Consider the following 7,044-nt stretch of genomic DNA (forward strand, 5'->3'; position numbering starts at 1 on the left):
GATGACCTTTTCCCGACGACACTATAGCCGACGAGCCTTCGTCGGCTAAGATCTTAGCCGACGAATTAAGATAACAGGCCGACGAAAATTTTTCGTCGGCTAAAGTGCTTGTCCTGGTAGTGGCAGCTAACTTAGATCATTGGTTTTTATACTGATGAACATAAGCCACACAACCAAAGACACGAGCTAGAAGAGTGTTAGATGAGGGAATAGGGACATATTGAGACAAGACATCAAAATGAACACGACCTTAAAGAGGAGCTAATGGGAGACAATTGATTAGATGAGACGCACACAACACAGCTTCTCCCCAAATGTACTTAGGCATGTTAGCACTTAAGAGGAGAGACCGTGCGATGTCCAAGAGATGACGATTTTTCTGTTCTGACACCCCATTTTGTTCAGGTGTTTGTGGACATGAAGTTTGATGTATGATGCCATGGTTCTGGAAATACTCACTGAAAGAATGATTGACAAACTCACCTCCATTATCTAAACGAAAGATTTTAACACGAGCATCATACTGAGTACGAATAAGATTATGGAATGCGGTGAAGGCAGAAAAAACAGAATCTTTGGACACCACCCAAGACAAACGAGTAAATCATCAATGAATAACACAAAGTATCGCATCCCTGAAAGAGTAGAATTTTTTGAAGGACCCCATAAATCCGAATGAATTAATTCAAAAGGCATAGTACTCGAATGAAAACTCAAAGGATAACTAGACCTATGACTTTTAGCCAAGGCACAAGTTTCGCAGTGCAAGGTTGTCACACCCCGAATTTTGGATAAATAAAAATTCCAAATTCAGAGCATGATAACAAAAAATAAAAAAAATCAAATAATACAATATGACGTTTACATAACTTGAGAAGTCAAGTAAATGTCACACTCTAAAAAGCTCACTACAATTTTACAATCAAAATAAAGATATCCAACTCCTAACAAGCAGCTTCTAGATCCCTACGTCTCAATCTTGAAAATCCTCACCTGCAAATTCAACGTCTACACCATAGATTGGTGCACCGGGTTGTAAACAACAAACCCGGTAAGATTTAATAGCTCGTATGAGTAAATCTACAATAAAAGACTCAACCCAACATCACATATGAATAAAACTGGTAATTCCTGCATTAGCAAACTTAGTTCAGGAATCACCTAAAAGTAAGAGAATTCAAAAGAGAGAAATAAGAAAACGCAACAATTCACAATCAGACAAATCATAATGAAATCCTGCAAAAAACATAGTTCAGGAATTCCACTAAAAATCATACAATTAAGATTAAATGATCTCATGCATTAAACATAGTTAAAGAGATACTCAAAACAAGAAAATTAAATGACAATACATAAGAACATCACATAATCATTTCACTACTATTACTTATGAGTTCGTCAACACTTAGTCATCCCCCATAAGTAACCAAACAAACGCGTACTCATGGGTTCGTCAACACTTAGTCATCCCCCATGAAGTACCGACATACAGACTAGAGCTCTATACTGACCGTAACCAATCACCCGGCCAAGGCTTGGTTCCCGGTCCACCACGAAAGCTCCTAATCTAATGCACACAATCACCACTAAGACACACATCCACAACTAATGCACACAATCATCACTAAGACACACAATCACCACTAAGGCACACATCCACAATTAATGCACACAATCACCACTAAGGCACCATTCCACAATGAATGTACACAATCACCAGTAAGGCACACATTCACAATTAAGACACATAATCACCACAAAGGCACCAATAATCACATCAATAGAACCAAAAATATTATGCTCACAAGAACCTTAAAAGTAATCATTTAAATATGAAAACTTGTTTTCTCTTACCTATGAGCCGTTGGCGATTAAGCTCATATATTTTAAAACAAACAAAAACAAAAATTTTTAAATTATAATCATCATAATCATCATCATAATAATTATCATCATCATCATCATCATCATCATCATCATCATCATCATCATCATAATTAAAATCATCATCATCATCATCATCATAATAATTATCATCATCATCATCATCAAAATCATCATCATAATCATTATCATAATATTTATAATAATTGGTCTCAAAGTGGACCTTGGTGAGAATTTACTCACCTCAAATCCAGCTGCGTCTTCGCACACACAACACAAGCATATAGCTCAAAACCACACTCCACAAGTTACCTAATAACAAAAACGTTAACCTTAGTAACTATCAAAAACAACATTATCCGACTCGAACCAAAACTTATGTCCTAACCCACGAGCTTGTCACTCTAGACAAATCCTCCTCCTTGACCTCTAAAAGGTCGCTGAAACGTCCTACACGTCTTAGAGAACTACTAACCAGATTCTCCTGTTCGGATTTACTCAAAATTGAACCGAACGGAACTTAGCACCGAGGGGAAACCCTAACATGCAATAATGGTAACCAAAACCTACAACCCACATATCAACACGTTCATATTGAAAAGTACTACCTAATCAGCACCACAAAACACCACAGACACTACTGGACGCGACGTCACGCGCCACCACAGGAGGCGGAGAGTGGGCCCCACGCGCCACCCTACAACTTCACATTTTGACCAAACACCTAACTACAAACTTGAAGATCACAACAAATAAAACATTTTTCCTACCTGAGCCTAAGTCCAACTCGGCCTTAAACCGCCCGAAACAGCCGCCGCAAGCTCCAATCTTCACTCTGCAATTTGGGGTTCAAAAACCCAGAAATGAGTTGCAAGGGTGGTTCAAACATGCTAGGAAGGAAGAAAGCTTCACAAAATGGGTAGCCTCACCTCCCGTCGCCGCCGTACACGGCCGGAACGCCCTCAGGTCGAAGTCGGGTCCGCCACCCTCCGCTGCAGCGTTCGATTCTCTCAATCCCGCTTGAGTCGTCCTCTCCCACCTACACAAGGAGGATCACGCCGAAGAGAGGAAGGAAACCTGACCGGTGCCCCATCTGAGTCGGCTGGAAAAACCAGGTCGGGTCGGCAGGGTTCGGGTCGGGTCAGAAGAGAAACTCAGAGAGTGAAGGTGGGGCGAGAGAGAGAGAGAGAGAGAGAAGAGAGGAGGGATGGTTTCTGGAAATGAAAGGAAACCCTAAACTTTTGTTATTTAACCCAAAATTTTCGTAAAGCCACGAACTTCCGCTGACCATAACTTCCTCATACAAAATCCATTTTACACGTGCCATGTGTCTACGAACTCGTATCGTCGTGCTCTACAACTTTCATGAAGGAAGTTTTCCGAGAAACCCAACAGATTAAAAAGTCAACTCTTGACCCTTCAAAATAAAGCATTTTCAAGGAAATAAAAACTCGACTACTTCCAGTCCACTCACTAAACCACAAATCCATACAACTTTTACTTAAATAATTTCCAAAATAATATTAGAAACTAATACCAAATTTCCGGGGTATTACATAAACTCTTGAGAATTTCATTGTTTTCTCTTGTTTTTAATTTCAGTTTTATTACTTTTGTTTTCTGTTTTCATTCATCAACATCATAAAATCATATTGTTATTTCATCACTACTAGGATATCGATCAATAGGCACAGATCAATGGGCACAGACGAGGTTGTCCGTACCCTTATAGACATAAAAGAGACATATATAAGATGTCCGTCCCCAAATTTCCCTAAAATCCCTTACCATGCGCCTATACACAAATTGACCACGGATGTCTGTCCCTAAAGTGACAATTTAGCCATAAATTTCACAAACTGTCTCCATCCACGACCTTATCTATCATAAACAAATAATATAAAAATTAGTTACGGACATTTTCACCGTCCGTTTCAAAATTTGAGAGAACATGGCGACAAACATTTTACTATCCATCCCCAAATTATGAGCAAAATGCTCACATCTGCTGGAGCAACATGACCGTCCCTGTGTAATTACATTCGGTTCTCTACCTCTTACACTCATCTTATCTCTTTTAATTTTCAGTTTTGAAAATTGAAACCAAAAGCTTATCTCTTTTCTTCCTCTTCCTTGTTCCACCAACCACTCATTCCGATTCTCTCCCCTCTCTTCCTCCTCCTACCTTCTATTTGGCAGATCGGAATCTAAACCCTAAAATCCCCAATTCCAATTGCTCCACCCATTCCAGCTTATTCTCCTCCACGCTTCGCACCACCTCACCCCAATCCACACCCGATTCTTCACCTCCGCCGTCGGAGCCTCCCTCCCTCCCTCTCTTCTCTCACTCTCCTCCTCTCTCCCTCCGCCGCTACCTCTCCGTCCGCGCCTTCGACGACTCGTCGTCCTCCGCCACCGAATCGACCGAAAACGGCACCGTTTCGGCTTAAACCGACGCCGTCGAGAATGCCAAGGCTACGACGGACAAGGACTATCCGAGCGGCGAGTTTCAGTTTCGGGAGGCGAGCGCGTGGAGGATCTTCGTCGTCAAGCTCCGGATGCTCTTCGCTTATCCTTGGGAGCGGGTCAAGAAGGGAAGCGTCTTGACCATGAAATTACGACGACTCAGTCTGCATTCACTGCGTAGATTCGCAGAGCTTCGTCATTAAGGTTTTCTCTTATCGCTAATTTAGGCGCTAATTGGTTGATTAGCTCATGTAATCCGCTGCTAATCTGTTTGGTAATTGAATTTATTAATGATAAATCTGAGTTTTTCTATGTTAGGATGAGAAGGAAGAAGAATTTACTTTTGGATTTTATAAGGTGTTTTACGAAAACTCGGAGCAAGGTCAGGTCTATGAATTTCTAGCTCTGCCGATTGTGAAAGGTATATCGGAATGAATTCTTTAGCACTTATGTAATGGTTGCATTGTTTATTTTCTACTTAATTTCTAAGAACTAGTTATAGATTGTAGTAATTTGAGAATATTTTGTTAATTTGATGTCTATGCAACTCATTTTCGTATGATCTGCTCTTTGTGCTATTAATGTTGGTGATGATGATCCAGATGCTGTTGATGGTATCAACGGCACGATCATCACTTATGGACATGTAACTTTTACTCCTTTGGTGGTGGCTTGTTCGTTTGTTGGTGAATTGATCTAACATGCAAGTCTGCTCATCGAATGACAGACTGGAGCTGGGAAGACGTATAGTATGGAGGTAATGGTTTGATAACATCATGCTCTAGAGTTTGACTTGAATCATAAACTCGCAAGCGTACGAATCGTGTTAAGTAAGGGAAATATTTAGACCATAGTTATCGTACCATGAGGATTAGGTTGGACCTAACCGAGGTAATCGGCTTTAGGAGTACTGAGGTCTAGTTTGGTATTGCTGTGACTTTAAAAAAAAAACACTGCTGCTGCTGTACTGCGAAAATAATCAGCTGTGAATTAAAACAGTTTATGTTTGGTAAATATTAGTTTTAAAAGTGCTGCCAAGATAAAATTTATTAAATTCTAGTGTTTTTAGTGACAGCTGCTTTCAAATGTGACCTTCAGGTTGCTTCTAAAAGCTGCTGCCAGTGACCTGTAATTTTCAAAAAAAGCTGTTTTTTTTCATTTACCAAACATTATAAAATCTAAAAATTCGGATAGAAGCTGGTTTTTTTTAAAAGCGAAGCTGTATCAAACTAGGCCTAAAAGGCACACAAGAAAAATAAAATAAAAGCAAAGAAAACTATAAACAAACACTCAAGGCACCAAGTCTTGGCAATGCTCGGCCTAGCTCGCATTAAGCCTAATCAAGACCACTAACTTGTAACCCCAAGGGTGATTATACACAAATGAGTCGATAGTTGAAAGAAGTTGAATTGGGGATTAACTAAATTAATGCAAACTACAATGAAAAGTAAACAACTAACTAATAAGCTAGAAAGTAAATTTGGTTTTTCAAATCAATGGGGATATGGGAGTGTCGGATGATCCACACTAACCCTCTTGCAAATATTGATACCAATTTTACAAACGCATGCATTTTCTAATGTGTCTAAAGTCCCGTATCTAATACCGGTTAAAACTACTAGACCAATTATCCTTTCGGTGTATTGATTATGCCGGTTAAGGCCACAATCAACTCTCTAATATAGGCACTACGCCGGTTAAGGCCGTAATACCTAAATTAGAGGCCTAGAGTGCAAGATAATAGAGACCCAAGCAAGCTTAGCTACAATTAAGCTAGCTAATGGTTACCATGCTCAAATCCTAGATGCCACAAGACTAACAAGTAGTCAACTCATTAATCTACTCATCACAATTACCCACAACATAATTTCAAAAGGTGAGTAAGCCTAGAAACATGCTTCTAAGGTCCAATAAATTCGGATTTAAAGCATACACAAAGAAAATTGCATGTATTATAATTAAAGCATCAATATCATTACAAGATGAGTTAGGGTTTCACAACCCTAACTCCCAAAATCAAACTACTTACTACCCAAACCCTAACTCCCAAAATCAAACTACTCACTACCTATTAGCAAATACATCATCCAATACATGAGAAATTAAGAGAAAAGATAGAGAAGAGAGGAACACAAGCTAGGTTCACAAATTGCTATGAGCAAATATGAACCCACTTGAAATTGAGTTTCTTTTCTTTACCAAACTTAAATCTCTTTGTGTTGGTGAAGCCTTGATGCTTGTTGGTGAGAGCCCTTCTTAATCCCTTTTGAAGATGAAAGTGGTCTTGATGAGGAGAATGGAAGAATGAAATATGGGAGAGAATGGTGAAGTGGTGCGGCTGTCTTGGTCTCCAGAAGAATGAAATGAGCTGATGATGATAGGTTTTCCCCTTTTTCTTCAAGGCTCGGCGTGTGGCTGTGGAAACATGAGAGGTGAGGCCTGCCACGTGTCAAGGTGGGATTGGCTCCCCACCAAATGAGCAATCTTCACGTGCAAATGGTGATGAATGAAGCTTAAGCCTAATTAGTTGGATTACTAATTAAGCTTAAGTATTTAATTAAGATAATCATCATCTTGTCTTTTTGTCGAAAATTTATGTTTGCTCCGATTTCGCCTATTTTTCTCACCTTTCCGCAACTCCGCTTATTTTCTACAAAATAAAGAAAATAGAATAAATACATAGTAATTGTTATG

The 7,044-nt window shown here is 39.5% G+C and overlaps 1 non-coding gene across 3 annotated transcripts; it reads left to right on the forward strand.

The window, feature by feature from the left end:
* The first annotated feature begins 3,843 nt into the window (after positions 1 to 3,843).
* LOC101301658 lies at positions 3,844 to 6,725 on the forward strand. Of its 3 annotated transcripts, none has more exons than XR_184271.1 (3): positions 3,844 to 4,771; positions 4,953 to 5,107; positions 6,579 to 6,725. It is a non-coding gene; the product is annotated as an uncharacterized LOC101301658 (transcript). The 3 variants fall into 3 exon arrangements; XR_184270.1 differs by lacking the exon at positions 6,579 to 6,725 and having other exon boundaries at positions 3,844 to 4,554; positions 4,669 to 4,771; positions 4,953 to 5,462; XR_184269.1 differs by lacking the exons at positions 4,953 to 5,107; positions 6,579 to 6,725 and having other exon boundaries at positions 3,844 to 4,554; positions 4,669 to 4,934.
* The last annotated feature ends 319 nt before the right edge of the window (positions 6,726 to 7,044 follow it).

Source organism: Fragaria vesca, linkage group LG3 (genome assembly GCF_000184155.1).
Source record: "Fragaria vesca subsp. vesca linkage group LG3, FraVesHawaii_1.0, whole genome shotgun sequence".
Lineage (NCBI taxonomy): Eukaryota > Viridiplantae > Streptophyta > Magnoliopsida > Rosales > Rosaceae > Fragaria > Fragaria vesca.